The sequence below is a fragment of the Aquarana catesbeiana genome, linkage group LG04 (assembly GCF_042186555.1).
Source record: "Aquarana catesbeiana isolate 2022-GZ linkage group LG04, ASM4218655v1, whole genome shotgun sequence".
Lineage (NCBI taxonomy): Eukaryota > Metazoa > Chordata > Amphibia > Anura > Ranidae > Aquarana > Aquarana catesbeiana.
The window spans coordinates 469,745,247-469,765,812 of record NC_133327.1 but is presented as its reverse complement, the minus strand read 5'-3'; positions in this window follow the sequence as shown (position 1 = coordinate 469,765,812).

The following is a 20,566-nucleotide window of genomic DNA, read 5'->3' as shown; positions in this document are numbered from 1 at the left end:
TTAAATCATTCATGAGCATGCATCATTTCTCTGGTATATTTAGGCCTTTTACATTAATAGAATATACCTGTAGTCCGTCCATCCTCAACCAGGGCTACAGCGGGATACGGAGGGGGAGGAAATAGTAGGGAAGGACCAGGAGGAGGGGGGGTGGGTAGGGGTATAGGTGAGGAAGTATAGCGAATAAATCACCGGGACCAGATGGCTTGCATCCGAGGGTACTTAGGGAACTCAGTCAGGTGATTGCCAGACCGTTGTTCCTAATTTTTACAGACAGTCTATTGACTGGAATGGTACCAGCTGATTGGAGAAAAGCCAATGTAGCACCAATATTTAAAAAGGGCCCAAAAAACATCCCTGGGAATTACAGACCAGTTAGCCTAACATCAATAGTATGTAAACTCTTGGAGGGGATGATAAGGGACTATATACAAGATTTTAGTAATAAGAATGATATCATTAGCAGTAATCAGCATGGATTCATGAAGAATCGTTCTTGCCAAACCAATCTATTAACCTTCTATGAGGAGGTGAGTTGCCATCTAGATAAAGGAAGGCCCGTAGACGTGGTGTATCTGGATTTTGCAAAAGCATTTGACACAGTTCCCCATAAACGTTTACTGTACAAAATAAGGTGCGTTGGCATGGACCATAGGGTGAGTACATGGATTGAAAACTGGCTACAAGGGCGTGTTCAGAGGGTGGTGATAAATGGGGAGTACTCAGAATGGTCAGGGGTGGGTAGTGGGGTCCCCCAGGGTTCTGTGCTGGGACCAATCCTATTTAATTTGTTCATAAACGACCTGGAGGATGGGATAAACAGTTCCATCTCTGTATTTGCAGACGATACTAAGCTAAGCAGGGCAATAACTTCTCCGCAGGATGTGGAAATCTTGCAAAAAGACCTGAACAAATTAATGGGGTGGGCGACTACATGGCAAATGAGGTTCAATGTAGAAAAATGTAAAATAATGCATTTGGGTGGCAAAAATATGAATGCAATCTATACACTGGGGGGAGAACCTCTGGGGGAATCTAGGATGGAAAAGGACTTGGGGGTCCTAGTGGATGATAGGCTCAGCAATGGCATGCAATGCCAAGCTGCTGCTAATAAAGCAAACAGAATATTGGCATGCATTAAAAGGGGGATCAACTGCAGAGATAAAACAATAATTCTCCCGCTCTACAAGACTCTGGTCCGGCCGCACCTGGAGTATGCTGTCCAGTTCTGGGCACCAGTCCTCAGGAGGGACGTACTAGAAATGGAGCGAGTACAAAGAAGGGCAACAAAGCTAATAAAGGGTCTGGAGGATCTTAGTTATGAGGAAAGGTTGCGAGCACTGAACTTATTCTCTCTGGAGAAGAGACGCTTGAGAGGGGATATGATTTCAATTTACAAATACTGTACTGGTGACCCCACAATAGGGATAAAACTTTTTCGCAGAAGAGAGTTTAATAAGACTCGTGGCCACTCATTACAATTAGAAGAAAAGAGGTTTAACCTTAAACTACGTAGAGGGTTCTTTACTGTAAGAGCGGCAAGGATGTGGAATTCCCTTCCACAGGTGGTGGTCTCAGCGGGGAGCATTGATAGCTTCAAGAAACTATTAGATAATCACCTGAATGACCGCAATATACAGGGATATGTAATGTAATACTGACACATAATCACACACATAGGTTGGACTTGATGGACTTGTGTCTTTTTTCAACCTCACCTACTATGTAACTATGTAACTATGAAGCATCTACTCAGCAAGGTCCCTCAGCAACGTCTCTAATGGTGCATCCTTTTCGTGGACACCGCTATGTCACCGTAAAAAGAAGCTTAGAAATAACTAAAAAACATAAAAGAATAACAAAAAAGAAAATAAAAACTGGGGGTGTTGTGGGACAAAAGCCCCACTAATAGTAGCAAGTAACACGCTTGCATGTGCACAACTCGTCCAATCCCGGACTAGAGTTGTGCGGGCCTGTGTGGGGGAGTGACTGGTTCAAGCCGTGAGGAGGTGCTCCCGACCCGGCCCGTCCAGCCCAGCCAGCCTTTCAGGGTTGCGGTAGTCCCCCCAGGGGTAGGGCCTCACCCTCTGCACCACCAACCCCCCGGTCAACTCCACTCCTTCCCCCTCGTCCAAACCTTCGGAGGGGATGGACATTAAACCAAGGCTATATCACCTTCCCCCCACTAGCCAACAGGGGGCCCGACCCTCTGTGTCCAGTAACGTCCAGAACAAATAGCTGAATTGCTCCGTCGGCCGGGGGGTACAGAAATAATAGGCATAGAAACATTCCTAGTCTGTCAGGTGGTCCCATTAAACCCCCTGTGTGGTTGATAACTGACAGGGGGTCAGGAAGACCTATACCATCAAACATTTCCCACTTCAAGAAGGCTTAGGCATAGAGATATTGTATTACAGTCAATAAAAGGCACAATATGGCAACATTTTTTCAAATTAGGCAAAGAAACTAAGGAACGGGGGGATGGCCGCTCTCCTCCATAATATACAGGGAGTCGGGTCCCACGTCCCCACAATTACAACATTTAACACCGTCTGAGCTACACCGGGTAGGGTTACAAGCTCCTCTCACCTCTGTGGATCTCTTTTCAGTCTCAGACGATACTGCACATCAGGGACCATCTTACAGACATAACCAGGGTGTGGGCAGTTCATGGTAACCTGTCAGGTATCGTCTGTGTAATAGGAGGAGATGACACCCCTGTGCGGCAGTCCTCTAGGGGGTAAAGACAGTATCTCTGCTCTCGGCAACCACCGTATAGTGTCCTACTATAGCGTCCCGTACAGAGGAATCATACCTTGAGATCCACACACGGCAGAGATGTTACAGGAGGGGGACAAAGTACCCGAGCCCGCCCGGTCAATCCCCCGCCGCAATTGCCCCCGGGATAAATCCTGAAGGCCGCAGAGTGGTAGGGAGAAGCTGCCCCAGTTACTGTCAGTTAGGGGATAAGTTTTGCAGTTACTGATGGGCAAAAGGGGGTCTCTTCAGGACTCACGTGTGCCATCAGGCGTAGGTGCTCTGGATCTCCAGCATTGTCTCTGCGGTCTGGGTTGAGTGTTGCTCCACGAGGTCCCTGGACCCGAGCAGCCGCCCTGTTGTGGGATAAATAGAAACCAGTTCTGCATCCTGACGGGAGGCGCCCCCAGGAAAGCAAAGAAGGTCGGTAGGGCCCTCGGGGAGCGGAGGGTAAAGGTGCGTTGGTCTTTTTTAAAGAAGATGGATAGTGGGTATCCCCAGCAATGGGTAGCTGCATGCTGGTGGGCCAAATCCAGGACTGGGCAGAGCATAGCTCTTCTCTGCAGGGTAGCCCGGGAGACATCTGGTAGGATTTTAACTCGCGCACCATCAAAGTCTATCTCACTGTCTTCCCACGCCTTGCGAATAAGGCTTTCTTTATGGGAGTAATGGTGCAGGTGACAGATAACATCCCTTGGCCAGTTGGGGTCTGCTGAACGTGGGCCTAATGCCCTGTAAATTCGGTCAAACTCTGGGGGAGCGTATCACCCGGGAGCCTATGGAAGATGTCCGCCGCTGTAACAGCAAGGTCTTCAGGACCTGTGGCCTCAGGAAGGTCTCGTAGGCGCAAATTAGTACGCCTACTCTTGTCCTCCATTTCCTCCATGTGTAGCTGGAGCATGGTTGCTGCATCTATGTGGGCCTTTTGTAAGTGCTCCAAGTCTATGACTCTGCGCTCTAGGTCCGACACTAAAGTCTCCCCTGCTGACAATCTAGTGGACAGTGTCTGTAGTTCCCCTCTTACCTCCTGTATTACTTTGCGGTGCTGTGTTTCAAGGTGGCCTATGAGGCCGACGTCCGTCTTAGTAGGAAGGGCCTTTAACAGTGCTTACAGCTCTGCGTCTCCGCTTGCGTCCTGCAGCCCGGGCAGCAGTGTCCGCGATCCCGACTGCAGGGCTGCCGGGGTGTCTGAGTATGAGTCTGACTCCATCGATGCTGCGGGGGAAGCCGGCTGTCTAATCGCTGAGTCGTCTCTGCTTCCACACGCAGCTCCGCCATCTTGGAAGCGGGGGAGGCAAGCTGGGAGTGCGTGAGAAATTGTTCGATGTTACCTCCTTTGTTGCTTTGGCTTTCTCCTTGATCCTCCTCCTCTTGGGGTACATGTCGTGTCTGGTGGGGTGGAGTAGGATCAAAATTGGCTCAGCTAGCTGGGATAAGATCGGGAGCTCTGGAAAAACATGTCCTCTGTCAGCCATGTCCAGGCCACACCCCCAAGGGGCACTCTTTACATCTAGAGGAAAATAGATTTCATCTCCAAATACAGAAAGGTTTCTTCACATTAAGAGCTGTGAAAATATGGAATAGACTCCCTCCAGAGGTGGTTCTGGCCAGCTCAGTAGATTGCTTCAAAAAAGGCCTGGATTCTTTCCTAAATGTACATAAAATGACTGGGTACTAGCCTTTATAGGTAAAGTTGATCCAGGGAAAATCCGATTGCCTCTCGGGGGATCAGGAAGGATTTTTTCCCTTGCTGTAGCAAATAGGAGCATGCTTTGCTGGGGTTTTTCGCCTTCCTCTGGATCAACTGTGGGTGAAGGATTGTGTATATGGGATTGTATTTTATTTATTTATTTTTTTGGTTGAACTAGATAGACTTGTGTCTTTTCTTTATCGTACATCACGGGACACAGAGCAACCATAATAATGACTATATGGGTTAATACGCCACCTATAGGTGGATGGACATTGGCAGATAGTTAAACAGGAAGTCTTCCCCTATATAACCACTCCTATACAGAAAGGACCTCATTTTTTTTGCCAGTGTTTGTAAGGTGGAATGGTCACTAATGTGATACATGTGCACTTGGAGCATACTTGGAGGTCTGGACGGTTCTATTTAGGATCATGGACTTCATTCGGATTCATTCGAAAAAGCTATCAGCCAAAATGGATGGTACCCGAGCCTCATTGGAAGGAGAGATGATTTCTCAAGGGTTTGCCTGTAATGCAGCCTTATGGGGCTGGACCATGTGTAATGGAACCCTGTGCTGTGTTTGTTCTGACCAGGGTGCTTTCCTGCAGGGTGCTATACAGGTCCAGGGTAGTGGACCCCACATTAAGGGGGACCCAATCCCTGAAGGTCTTTTATGACAAAGTTCGCCGTGATGGGTGAAGATTGGACTTCTGTTATGTTCAGATTCCTGCAGCAGGAATGGTAAGTCTGCAGTTTTGCAGTTTCTCTTTAAAAAAAAAAAAAAAAAGAGAGCTCTGACTGTTCTCCCAGTGGCCACTGGGGCCAATGTGCTGTTTAATCATGCAGGCTCCCTCAGTATGGTCTATTTTAATATAGGCAGAAAGTGGAAGGGTGGCCATTTTGCCATGAGATCCACAGCTTCAGCAGGGACTAGAGTTGCCACCTCATCCCTTTAAACCCGAACACATATGAATTACACAGGTTCTGAGGCTAATTAAATGCAGATAAGGCACCAAGTGAGTATAATTACCACCTTAATCAGCCACAGAACCTGTGTAATTAATATGTGTTCGGGTTTAAAGGGATGAGGTGGCAACCATAGCAGGGACTCTTTAGACATAACACCAGCCCATGGATACTAGTGAAGTGTGAGTACTTACTATGGGAGGTCTGTGTGGCCAGACAAGTCATGATTATATACTGCTTACTTACTGCTTAATCCAGGGGGTCTGTACAACTGTAAGTTGATACACCCCTAGCAGTGCACTTTAAAGTGTTGGGTCTCCAGAATACTGTGCATTTGGCACAAATAGTATGGGGCCTGGTACAGTTGAACAGGTGTATTCTTGCAAAACTTCAGAATAATGTGCAGTTGGTCTGCAGGAGCTTACTTTTAGGCCGAAGCAGGAAATGGCTGCATGACATGCATATGTGCTAAACTAATAAAAACTAATATGGGGTCAAGTGCAGTTGGGCAGGTGCACTTGAGGGAGTTGTGTCTCCAGAATAGCATGCATCGGGTCTGCAGGAGCTTAGTTTTGGGCTCCCCTTTCACACTTGTGCAACTTGAAAGTCGCACATTTTGGCTGCACCTTTGAAGCAATTTTGTAGCGGAAAGAAGCAGTGCCTGTGTAATCTTGAGTTCTATGGACCTCAAGTCATGCCAAGGTTGGACCGGAGTGGTGCAGGGGCTGCTTTTAGGTTGCTGCGACTTGAAGACGCACGGATGTGAAGGGTACTCATTGGAAATCATGGGGTGCGACTTGTCAGACGACCTTGCAGTCCCAAGTCGCAGGACGGGTTGCACAGGTGTGCAAGAGGCCTTAGGCTGTTGAAACAGCATAGAGGCTGCATTGGATGCCTATGTACTTGGCTAATCCTGACTATAACTAGTATGGGTCCAGGTGCAGTTGAGCAGGTGCGGCTTAGTATACATGCTTGCTTACTTGCATAGAACACAAGCCTGCATAGGCATATGTTTGCAGAGGGCCCCGCCCCGTGGCCCCCATGCCCGACAAGCGGGTGGCACCCATCCGCCCAGCATGCAATCCCCCAAAGCTGGCTGCGACAGCGCATTTGCATGGACACGTGTTACATAAACGCATGTTTTTCGAAGCATTTGTTTGTATAGACATGTGGGCATAAGCATGTTGCATAGATATACGTGTTTGCGTGGATGCATGTTTGCATAAACACATGTTTGCATAGATGCGTGTTGCGTAACATATGTTGCATAAACATGTTTCATAAATCCATGCTTGCTTATTCCGTAAATGCAAGTCTCCATGGGCTCGTATTGCGTAAGTGCGTGTTTGCATGGACACACACTTTCGTGTTTTGCCTGAATGCATATTTGCTTAAGCACATACCTACATGCTTTCATAAAACATGCCTCCATAAATGCGTGTTGCTTAAACGCATGCTGGCATGTTTTCATTTGTACTGCATATGTATATGCTTAGTTTGAACTGTATACATATGTGCTTAGTTGCATTAAACAGTATACATATATGCTTATTTTTCCTAGGACTACATACATATCTGTTTTTTTGCCTAGGACTATATACATATGTGCTTATTTGCCTAGTACTATATACATACTGTATGTGTTTATTTGTCTAGGGATACATACATATGTGCTTATTGCCTTAAGCTGCATACATACATGCATGCATGAATGGCAAGAATACTTGTATACCTGCATGTTTGCATACCTGGGTACTTGCATACTTGCATACCTATGGGGTTGTATAGCGGTAGACCAACATTGTCTAGGCCTGCATCCCTGTGGAACTGCGTATTAGTTTGTCTAACACAGTCACTTTATTATGTATCTGTTATGGGGCGTACACACGGTCGGACTTTGTTCGGACATTCCGACAACAAAATCCATGGATTTTTTCAGACGGATGTTGGCTCAAACTTGTCTTGCATACACACGGTCACACAAAGTTGACGGAAAATCGGGGCAGTGGCCAATAGCTTTCATCTCTTAATTTATTCTGAGCATGCGTGGCACTTTGTCGGATTTGTGTACACACGATCGGAATTTCCGACAACGGATTTTGTTGTTGGAAAATTTTATCTCCTGCTCTCCAACTTTGTGTGTCGGAAAATCCGATGGAAAATGTCCGATGGAGCCCACACACGGTCGGAATTTCTGACAACACGCTCCGATCGGACATTTTCCATCGGAAAATCCGACCGTGTGTACGGGGCATAAGACTAGCTAAATGACTTAGAAGGGTGAGGCAGGTACACTGCCCTCAGGTTCAGTGGTCTGGCAATGTTCATGTCTCCTGTTGGACCAATGGCATCAGGGTGATCTGAGCCACTGTGGCGCCTGATCTCGGATCAAGCCTGGTTAGTACCTAAATGGGAGATTGCCTAGGTTTCCCTCCTAAGTGAGGGAGGCATCTGAGGTTGCTGTGTTTGAGAGTATCTCAGACCATAAGATTTTAGAGCAGTCTCTGAGGTGGTTTGCTCCTTCCTTAGTTGGGTCAGTCTTGGCCTTGCATTGGGTCTTGGAGCAAAAGATATGGGCTCATTATTGTAAAACAATTAGATGGTAGCAGCTTCAAAACTGAATAGGGACATGAGGTCTATCTTAAGATCTCAATCCGCTGGGCATCTTTCTGTTTCAGATAGGCTTGGTCTGTTCAGTGATGACCTCTCTGCAAAAGGTAGTTTGTGGGGCCCATAATCATAAGGAAACACACAGCTTCATGTGCTGGGTTGTTTCCAGCCTCATCAAAGATTTCTGTAATTGCAGTGGAAAGTCGTCTTTTTACTTTTTTGTGGTTATCCTTCGGGCTGGCCACAGCTTCTGAGGTTCACAAAGCTCCTAGCTCCGGTGCTGGACTTGCTAAAGATGCAGAGGGTGTCAATCTCAGTATACCTCAATAACCTTTGCTCTTGGAAGCAGTTAGTCCAGATTTTCCTTTGATACGTTTTGCAGTAGGAAGCTGTATCTAGGTCGAAGCACATTCCTTATGTACAGTCCTACTTTGCACAGCTAAAGATTGGTGGTTGATAGTTCGGAATCTAGAAAGGTGTAATTCTTCCTTTCAGGTATTGGAAGATAATATCCACTGGGGCCGGTTTCTTCATTTGGTTTGAGGTTGGCTATTTTCAGTGGACTTGGTCTCCACAGGAGAGTATACTGCCCATAAATATCTTGGAGCTTTTGGCCAGTACGCCTTGCTCTGGATTATGGTACAAACCAGTTGTAGGTTCTATCCGGAAAAGCTGCTGCAGGGGCATATATATATCAACCCCCAGGGCAGCACCAGGAGTCATGCGGCTCAGGAAGGTGAACCACATTCTGTCTGGGACAGCACTTGTGCTGTCCCAATCTTCAGTGCATATTCCAGGTATAGAATAGTGGCAGGGGGAACTCTGCGGGTGAATCTACTAGATTCCAAGTTCTACAAGGGACGAAGGCAGGGCAGGATCCTAGGGACACAAGCGCCTGGGTGCAGAAATATTACTGGCACCCCCACATGGGCGTGGTCATCTTACTAACTCCTCCCCTTAACAAATGTTTCTATGGCAACAACTCCACTTCTCCATCTGTAATCCCCACCACTTTGTTTTGACAATAACTTAGTGCATGTAAATCAAATAGTGTAGCAGAAAACAAAACTTGGAATATAAATATGAACTGAACAATAATAAAATTTTGAACAGAAAATGAGTTAGCAGAAAACCCATAAAATCAAAAAATGTCCCAAACAGGAGGGGGACCAAGAAAAGATGGGGCTCATTGAAGAGCAACACGCGGTATGAAATATCAAAAAGTATGTTTATTGTAGTACAAAAATTATATAAACATGTGGATAAAAGAGTATAGACCAAGTACTATACTGCCCTGGGTATAAAAGATCGGCTGGCCTCAAGGGGTCTTGCATATCGAGGTACAATGATATATACAACATTGGACTGCTTGCCATAATTTTCAATGACTAGCACTGTTCGCAGACCACACATAGGATCACTCTTCTATCACAGACAACTGTGATCTACCAGTGCCCCACACTGTGCCCCCTCCCCATGGCCCCCCCCTTTCCTGCCCCTCTTGGCTCGAGCCGCCCCTGGGGGATTGATGTCAGTGTGCAACCACATTTCAGCAATTGCTGGATACTTCTTATTGTAAGCTGGTTGAGCAGACATCAATTTCCTTGACGTCCGAATGTTTTTGTTTGTCCTTTTGTTACATGTCGTTTTGTCCCCTCAGTCTGTGAATGCATTGACTGACCCCCTGAGGCCAGCCGATCTTTTATACCCAGGGCAGTATAGTACTTGGTCCCCCTCCTGTTTGGGACATTTTTTGATTTTGCAGTTTTTCAGGGGCTGAAGAGCAAAGACGGTTGTCTGGATACATTAATATATATATATATTGGTCTCTGTTTGTTTCGTTTCTAATACTTGGATCACTGGTGATCCATTCCTGAGGCAATTGTGATATTTGAGATACACTGATTACTGCCCTAGGATTTTATGTTGTTTGTTATTTGTTATCATCTTGTTGTTTTTAGTACTGCCACTTTAGTATGGCTTTTGTGATCGGGGAAGATATTGACCAGGAAATTAGTCAGACTTTTAGGAAAGATACAGTGTCCATTCCTTCACAAGAGGAGGAGGTAAAATCTCGGTTCAAAGAACATAAGAAACTCCTCATCAAACATTTAAATAGGAAGTGGGACGTCTCTTTCCTTGAAACCTACATTTCCCATAGAATAGTGCCCAGAGGTCTTAGAGACAAAGTGATACATGCTGAGCACCTCCACAGCCCCAGATTTCTGGAAAAGTGGAGGGAACTCTGTATACACCATAGGGTATCTGTTATGAAATTTATAGTGGAAGAAGAGAAAATACAATTAGAAGAGTTATCAACAGCTATCACGGAGAGCTCTCAGGGCTTGGAGCCATACAAAAATTTAGACGAATTCCAAAAACTTAATGACACTTTGAGAAAGGAAGTTGAAAAAACACAGCATACACTGAAAATAACAAAACAATCCAAATTTAGACGAGATCTGGGAGACTGGAAAAAAGGTGACATTTTTTATTTAACCACACGCCGGAGCCGGAGTAGGTCGAGACGCGGTAATCATAGATCATCCTCTAGAGGTAGTAGATCTCAAAGTGATACCGAAGATAACGATAACTTTTTTTAGAGAAGGAGGGGGCAGTGGACAAGGACAAGGTGAACCACCAAGAGGAGAGTTCAAACATACACAAACAACTAGCCCCCAGACAACAAAAACAGACAACCAAGGGAGGGGCACGTACCAGAAGCCAACGAAAATAGTAAAACCACCGATAGATAATTCTGAAAGGAACGATATGAAAATTATCAACCTTTCCAAATTTAACCTGGCCCAAAGACATATTGTCTCCTACAACGGGGCATGTCCTTCTCGCCCACCAACCAGATGGACGAGTTCACGGTCTTTAAAGATGTTACTCTATTCCTCCGTAAGGTTTTTCTCCGCTTTCTCCACACCAACAACCCTACACCCTCAGTAGGATCTGATACAGTCAAAAATAGGGACGAAGAGATGTTGGAAATCCTCAATTCCCTCTTAGAAGAAAATGAAATAGAGGAAGTGGGGAGAGGCCCATACAAGAGGCAGTCCAAACTTAATATCAGGTCCAGCAAGATGCCTCCACTTAATAAAAATAAGTGGCTGAGCCTCTTCCTGGACATGGTACAAATGGACTTGGCCAAAGTAGACTGGAGTGTTAAGAGTGAGGATAATCTTTCCCCTGGGGAACGAAAAGCCATTGGGGAACTCTCAGAAGCCCAGCAATTAGTGATTAAGAGGAGTGACAAAGGCGGGAATGTGGTACTTATAGATGAAAAAGACTATGAAAAGGAAATGTTTCGCCTTCTGGGCGACACTGCAACATATAATAAATTACCTAGTGATCCCTTCCCTAAACTCATCACTAACCTTAATAACAAACTCAGTTTAGCAGGGGAGGCTGGACTTTTGAGTAAACGGGAGTTAGATCACCTCACAGGAATTTAATGTACCAGTATTCTACATTATCGCTAAAGTGCACAAGTCCTTGGCTAATCCCCCTGGGAAACCAATTGTCTCAGCAACCAAGGGTCCCTTGGAGAGAGTTGGAAAATACCTGGACAACCTCCTCAAGGAGATGGTCACTGATCTCAGGTCATATGTCAGGGACACTGGCGATGTCCTTAAACATATTTCCCAGATTGACCTACAGGGGGAGCTCCTTCTCGTGGGGATCGACGTGGAATCCCTCTACACGTCGATTCCCCACAAGTGGGGGATTAGAGCAGTGGAGATCTTCCTGGATAAGCACTTTCCCAACTATGGACCCCAAAATGAATTCTTGGTGGACCTGCTGACCTTCGCCCTTAATAATAATCATTTCCAATTTCTATCCAACTATTACCAACAAATTAACGGCACCTCTATGGGTGCACCATGGGCTCCTGCATACGCATGCCTCCACTTGGGATTGTGGGAGGAGGATTTGGTTTACGCCTCGCCGATGTATCTGAGCCATGTTCATATGTGACTCAGGTACATCGACGACGTGTTTGTCATCTGGAGGGGTGATCAGGATTCGTTTGCGTTATTCATAGATCTCTTGAACTCCAACGATCGAAACATCAAACTAACTTATGCATGGGATCGAGAGAGGATTTCCTTTCTGGATCTTTCAATTGGTAGAAAAAATATGTCCCCTGTAACCCACACCTTCCGGAAGGAGACATCAGCCAATACACTTCTGCAAGCAGATAGTCACCATCCAAAATGGCTTAAGGATAGCATTCCAGTAGGTCAATTCCTCCATATTAGGCGCAATTGCTCCAATAGTGAGGATTATAAACGAGAAAGTGCCGAACTGTATAAGCGGTTTTGGGAATGTAGATACTCCCATAAACAAATAAGAAGAGCGAAACGTAAGGCAGCAGGGCGGGATTGCCCTGCTCTCCTGGACAACACGAAAAAACTGCCCTCTACCCTTCCGTCTTCCACTGCCCCTGACCCAGTGAGAATAATCACACAATTCGGTACCCAGTGGGATACGGTTAGATCCATACCACAGAAACACTGGGGCATTCTTACAGACACCCCTGGTATAGCTCAGATTGTAGGGCCTGCTCCAAAAATGGTCGCAAGAAGAGCCAGAAACCTAGGAGATTGGCTTCAATCCGAACACATTAAAAGTACAGACACTTCCTGGTTATCTCAGTTCCCTAGAAGTAAGGGAATGTTCCCCTGCGGACATTGTCAAGTATGTCCATATGTACAGAGAACAGCTATTTTTAATGACTCCCAAAACAAAAACAGTTTTGAGATCAAAAGTCTTATCAACTGCGCAACAACTAGGGTCATTTACATGTTAACCTGTCCATGCAAAAAGATATATATCGGCAAGACCAAACGTCAATTCAGAATCCGCCTAGGAGAACACATGAGGAAAATCCAGGAAAAGAATCCAGACAAACCGGTGGCCAGACATTTTGCCCAGTTCCACCAATGCAAACTGTCTGGCATGCAAGTCAAGGGCATATATGCCCTAGACCTCTCCTCCAGAAGAGGGGACTTTGACCAGATTTTACAGCAAAAAGAAAAGAGATGGATTTTCTGTTTGGGCTCTCTTGCCCCGTTAGGCCTTAATACGGAGCTAAATTTACAGCCGTTTCTGGCAACTTAGACCAAACAAAAATACTGAGGCATCCCTTAGTGGGATCACCTGGGGTTTTTGTAGTGCCCCCCGTTCTCGCCAGCTAATTTCAGGGTCTATATATATGTGTGTTCCTTTTTTCCTCCCTCTTCTCTTCCCTTTTCTCCTCTCCTCTCTTCTCCTTTCCCCTTTTCCCTTACCTGCATCCACCACCCCCCCCGGGGTTTATGGTCTTAAATATGCTGCGTGTGGTAAGCATGACTATAACCCACTGATGAGAATATTCTCTGAATCCGGGGTTGAATATGGGTTAAAATATGATAAGCAGCAACTAACAAACAACTGATAATCTGGTTACTACACAGATTGGGAGCATCTCCTTTAAATGTGCCAGCTGGGTGGGCGTGTACGAGGAATGGATGTCAATAAAAAGGAGTCCTCGCACGCCACCTATACGTCCAGATGAAGCTACACATCTTTGTAATGTGAAACTCGTTGACGTCATTCCGTCCGGACGTCACCTTCTGCTGTCATCCCCCGTAGGAGGCTGCCGGCTCATACACCGAGGGCAGGGATTTGATCAGTTGGTCGGGGCCGCTCCACAGGAGTTACCGTGGGCACATCTTCACGGACTGTCACCTGCTTACTACTGCAGTGCTTTTCAGAGCACAGCGCTCATTCGAGTAACATTGTCATGCTATCTTAAGCATCCACTGGAAACGGAACATAATGAATGGAACACAACACTATGGTAGTATCTGAAGTTTTCAATCCAGGACCCGGAAGTGGTAAAGTACCAGGTTACCTTCATTTCTTCTGTTCACCAACAGTATGGCCATACAAGGTGCTTCTGATATTGACTGAATTATTTTCAAATCAGGATATATGCACATTACTTCTTGCATATCGATGTACAATGACATATACAATATTGGACTGCTTGCCATAATTTTCAATGACTAGCACTGTTCACAGACCACACATGGGATCACTCTTCTATCACAGACAACTGTGATCTACCAGTGCCCCACACTGTGCCCCCCCCCTTTCCTGCCCCTTTTGGCTCGAGCCGCCCCCTGGGGGATTGATGTCAGTCTGCAACCACATTTCAGCAAATGCTGGATACTTCTTATTGTAAGCTGGTTGAGTAGACATCAATTTCCTTGACGTCCGGACGTTTTTGTCTGTCCTTTTGTTACATGTCATTTTGTCCCCCCAGTCTGTGAATGCATTGACTGACCCCTTGAGGCCAGCCGATCTTTTATACCCAGGGCAGTATAGTACTTGGTCTATACTCTTTTATCCACATGTTTATATAATTTTTGTACTACAATAAACATACTTTTTGATATTTCATACCGCGTGTTGCTCTTCAATGAGCCCCATCTTTTCTTGGTACCCCTCCTGTTTGGGACATTTTTTGATTTTGCAGTTTTTCAGGGGCTGAAGAGCAAGTACGGTTGTCTGGATACATTAATATACATATAGATACATGCTTAATAAGCCTCCTTGGTCTCTATTTGTTTTGTAGCAGAAAACCTATAACTACAGATGCAAAATATGCAAGATATATTGATTCTGTAATTTTTACACTTTCAATAAATACAATCACTAAAGTGCAAATAATAGATTTGAATAATGCATACAATCACCAAACAGTGCAATATCAATTAAATAAAGTTAAAGCGGTTGGCTTCCTATCCCCCTTCTTAGCAATCAGCTATATACAGTGTGTTTAAAGAGAAAAAAACCTGCAAAATGCATGAAAACTGCATGCAAAAACGAGGGTTTTAAAAACGCATTGAAAAACGTGCCTGATAAATGCATCAAGTGCAGCAGCATAGATGTGAACCTAGAATAGAGTGCTCTAATTAACCCCAAATAAAGTTCAGCTGTTCTAGTAGGTTCTTCCTGACAATTTCTTAGTCGCATCCTACAGCAAAAGCCATGGTCCACAGAGAGTTTCCAAAGCATCAGAGGGATCTCATTGTTAAAAGGTATCAGTCAAGAGAAGGGTACAAAATTTTCTAAGGCATTAGATATACCATGAAACACAGTGAAGACAGTCATCATCAAGTGGAGAAAATATGGCACAACAGTGAAATTACCAAGGACTGGACATCCCTCCAAAATTTATAAAAAGACGAGAAGAAAATTGGTCATGGAGGCTGCCAAGAGGCCTACAGCAACATTAAAGGAGCTGCAGAAATATCTGTCTGTGTGCTACATGTCAACATGTCAACAATCTACCGTATTATTCATATGTCTGGATTATGGGGTAGAGTGGCAAGACAGAAGCCTTTTCTTAAGAAAAACATCCAAGCCCAGCTCAATATTGCAAAAACACATCTGCAGTCTCCCAAAAAATGTTGGTACATTATCTTCCAGTTTTGGGACACTAGGGAAGGATGCAGTGTGTACACATTTATTTATGTTTTTTAATCACCTCATTCTTTATTATTACTTTTTCATCTAAACAACAAGAATAACAAACAACATACAACCCTGGCACGTAATGAGATGGGGAAGAAAAAAAACAAAACCCTTGGCACCCATATCCCCCCCCCCCCCCTCCCCACTCTCCCATCTAATAATACATCCAGAATGTCAGACCATCTTCTTCATATCTTTTCAAAATTCCCTGGGTATCCTCTGTGTAGAAAAATATTTTTTTTCCTTAACTAAGGTTTCCCTTATTTGTATCTTCCATTCTGCTACTGTAGGTGGACATAATGATGTCCACTTTTGCGATATAAGCTTACGGGTCTGAAATAGACTCCTGGTTATTCATATCCTATATTCTCCCGGGATTCCCCATTCATCCAGGATACCCAAAAGGCATCCTCCCGGTTCTGGAGACAGCCCGGTCCCAAAAACGCTATTGATCATTAACCAGTTGCCGACCGCCGCATGTACATATACGTCGGCAGAATGGCACAGACAGGTAAATGGGCGTACAGGTATGTCCCTTTAAATTTTCCGCCGTGTGGTCGCATGCGCACCGCTGCCATGAGCTCCGTGAGTGTGATCACGGGTCCCGCGGACTCGATGTCCGCGGGGATACCCACGATCGTCTCACGGAGAGGAAGAACGGGAAAATGCTGATGTAAACAAGCGTTTCCCCGTTCAACCTAGTGACATTGACACTGATCACCACTCCCTGTAATCGGGAGCGGTGATCAGTGTCGTGTCACACATTTACACAGTAATCAATGCATTTTTAATCGCACTGATCGCTGTATAAATGTGAATGGTCCCAAAATAGCACAAAAAGTGTCCGATCTGTCCACCATAATGTCTCAATCACGATAAAAATTGCTGATCGCCGCCATTACTAGTAAAAAAAAATTATTAATAAAAATGCCATAAAGCTATCCCCTATTTTGTAGACGCTATAACTTTTGCGCAAACCAATCAATAAACACTTATTGCATTTTTTTTATCAAAAATATGCAGAAGAATACGTATCAGCCTAAACTGAGGAAAAAAAAATAATTTTTTTATATATTTTTGGGGGATATTTATTATAGCAAAAAGTTAAAAACAATGCGTTTTTTTCAAAATTGTCGCTCTTTTTTGTTTATAGCGCAAAAAATAAAAACCGCAGAGGTGATCAAATACCACCAAAAGAAAGCTCTATTTGTGGGGAAAAAGGATGTCAATTTTGTTTGGGAGCCACGTAGCACGACTGCGCAGTTGTCAGTTAAAGCGACGCAGTGCTGAATTGCAAAAAGTGATCTGGTCTTTGGCCAGCCACATGGTCCAGGGCTTAAGTGGTTAATACCACTTCATACCAGTAACGATGGAGTTTAGGACATGTCCATAGCACATGGATTAAGTTAGCAGGGCTCCCTTTACATCTGGGACATTGGGCTGTGTCTCCATTTAAATAATTTCTCTGGTGTATAATGAGCCCTGTATAATATAAATAATTGTGTTAAGTTTTGTGTTGGGGATAGGGATGCCAGGGGTGTTACTGACAGTGCCGATGCCCATTGTTCATCTGAGATTGGCCCTATATGGCAAGACCAGGTTGACCTTGCTGGTATGTCCACTGTTTCTTTAAATTTATCATATAATATTTCATATATTTGTGAAATCAAACCCTTTTTCTTTTCTGTTTTATCCAACAAGGCTATTACCTCTGATTTATTAAATTTCAATTCATGCAATCGACCCTGTGCTTGTAATGCATGCCTAAACTGTAAAAATTGAGAATGTAAGATTCTTTGGTTTCGGATATTATATTAATTTCTTAGTTCAGTAAAGGTTTTTATCACATCGTACTGGAATAGCTGTACCTTAGTCCAGGGATTATGCAATTAGTGGACCTCCAGCTGTTGCAAAACTACAAGTCCCATCATGCCTCTGTGTGTCATGCTTATGGCTGTCAGAGTCTTGCTATGCCTCATGGAACTTGAAGTTCTGCAACAGCTGGAGGTCCGCTAATTGCATATCTCTGCCTTATTCCCTTGAGCCTCCATATCTCAAACCCTTCCAGTTTCATCAGTTACCCATAACTAATATTATTCCATATAGGGGATGTATACTGTATAGCCCTTTATTTCTGTATTTTTTTTTCATTTCCTGCCATACCTTGTCAAATAATTTACCTGTAACAAATCCTTTATCAAACAATTGATTTCTTGTCTCCAATAAGGAAATCAATGGGTAGTCGGGGTATACTGATAATAGCAGACTCTGTATAGAATCGGAACCTGATATTACTGTCCATCCCAAAAAATGTTGTATTTGTGAAGCTAAAAAATAGCTTTTTGGGTGGGGAATCGCCAATCCAACAGCTTCTTTATTTAACATTAATGTTGTTAACTTTATGCGTGGTTGTTTTTTCTTCCAAATAAGTTCTCTAAAAAGAGATTCTATTTTTCTAAACCAGAATACTGTGATCCATACGGGTGAATTATTAAACACATAAAGTAATTGTGGGGTCCAAATCATTTTAACAAGATTTGCTCTACCTATCACTGTCAGTGTCATATACCAGATAAGACCAGAACTGTGTGGACTGCAACAGAGTGAACTAGACATAAATAGGTGAAAGTAAGTTTATTAAGGTAAATGCATATACATGTGAACACACCACCAATACAGAGTGAACAAACCAAACAACCAAACAGTGATAATACACAATCAGCATATGTAGCAAAAGGGAGTATCAGAATCGTAGTCAAGCCAGGCCAGGGTTATAAACAGGAGATCAGTAGCTGGGAAGGGAAACAAACAGGACAAGAGAGGCTGGATGGATCACAGAAGGGACGGGTCAGGTACAAGGCTCAGGGTCCAGGATTCAGGTAACAGACAGGAAACAGGATCAACAGGTTCCAGGAATCAGGCTTCAGGTTCAGGAATCAGGTTTCAGGATCGCAGTAACAGGATGCAGGCTGCAGGTTAGGGCTCAAGGACAATACCAGGGCAACATGAGTATGCACTTGCCGGGTATTTATACCGCAGCTCTGCTAATTAAGGTCAGGTGACACCTGTCTGCAGAGGGGAATACCTGCTCCATACTGCCAGGATTCCTCCGCTGGTGGACACCAGTACTGCGGCCCAAAGGTGACAGAATACCAGCAGGAAAAAGCTCTTCTGACAGCTCCAACCTGCCAGGAGACACCTGTTGGTGGACCTCAGTACTGCACGCCAAATGATCGATATTACCAGCGGAGGAGACCTTTCCTGACATTCAGTGGTAATTTACACCATCTTCGGCATTTATCCTTAAATTTCCTTAATAAAGGTTTAAGGTTCAGTTTAATATAATCTTTTACATTCCGAGATATCTCTATCCCCAAGTATCTCACTGTATGCTTGATTTGAATTTGGGACGCTTGGTTTAATAAAGGGACTTTTAACTCATCTAATGGTAGTAGCTCAGGCTTATCCCAATTAATCTGGAAGCCCGAAAGTCACCCAAATATGATGATAAGGCTCATAAGTTCCGCTAATGACTTTGAGGTATCCCTCAGGAAAATAAGAGCATCATCTGCATAAAGGGCAACTTTATCCTCTCTTCCTGCTCGTTGGAACCCAACTATTTCCACTGACTGTCTAATAACAAGGGCAAGAGGTTCCACTGCTATAGCAAACAGTGGTGGGGACAGGGGGCAACCCTGCCTTGTCCCTCTAGATAGAATGAACGAACTAGATAATGTATTGTTAATTCTTACCCTTGCTTTTGGTTCCCTATATAACATCTTAACCCATTTTAAAAATCCCGGGCCCATACCAAAAGCCTCCAATACGGCCCATAGATATTCCCACTCCACCATATCAAAAGCTTTTTGGACATCCAGGCACAATATTGCTCTAAATCCCGTATTATCTATGGGGAGCTGCATATTTAAGAAAAGTCTACAAATATTTGTTGATGCTGCTCTTGTTGGAATAAAACCTGTTTGGTCCTCATGAATCAAAATGTTAATGTGGCTTGATAATCTATTTGCAAGAACCCGGGCCAATATCTTAACGTCTGAGGTGAAGAGGGAAATAGGGCGATATAAATTTAGACAACATTGGGTCCTTACCCTGTTTTTGAATTACTATAATTATTGTTTCCTGCATTTACTCTGGAAGTCTTTGTTTCCGAAAAGCCTCATTTAGTACTTGTAATAATTCTGGCAACAGAATCTTACCAAATTTTTTATAGATTTCCGTCGGTAGGCCATCCATCCCTGATGCTTTATTATTGTGAGTTTGTGCAACTGCTTGTTTTAAATCTTCCAGGGATATGGGGCTATCGAGAAACTCTATTTCTTCTAGTTTAAGCTTTGGGAGAACCAATTTGTCCAATAATTGTTTTACTTGATTCATTGACTTCTCCACCCTTGATTCATAAAGTGAGGTGTAGAAGTCAACAAATATATTCTGGATACTACCTGTATCATACCTCACTACCCCTTCTGCATCTTTGACTGCTGCAATAGTTATCGGGCCCTCTTGAGCTATCGCAGCTAACATACATCCCACTTGTTTCCCCATCTCATAGTGTTTTTGGTTTTGAAAAAATCTGCTATTTTCTGCTTTGGTTAAAAATAACATTTTATTAATATTTTGAGCTTCCTGCCAAGCTAGGCACTTTTCTTCTATGGGATCCGTAATATAGTCCTGCTCTGTTTGAGTGCCACTTTGCATTACCTCCTCCTCACGTCTTCTTGATGAACTCTTAATTATAGATATTTATTTAATCATTACCCCACTCATATATGCCTTCATAGTGTCCCAAACTACTAATAAAGTAGTCTATCAGCTGAAATTCTATTGTGTCCTCCTCTGTCATTAATAACAGCCACTGTGGATTAATTTTCCAGGGTGGAGAAATTAACTGTCCCTCAGTCTGTATGGTCAGTATAAGTGGGGACTGATCGGAGAGCCCCCTAGGGCCATATTGGATTGACTCTAGCCAAGGGAGAAAGTTATAGTTCC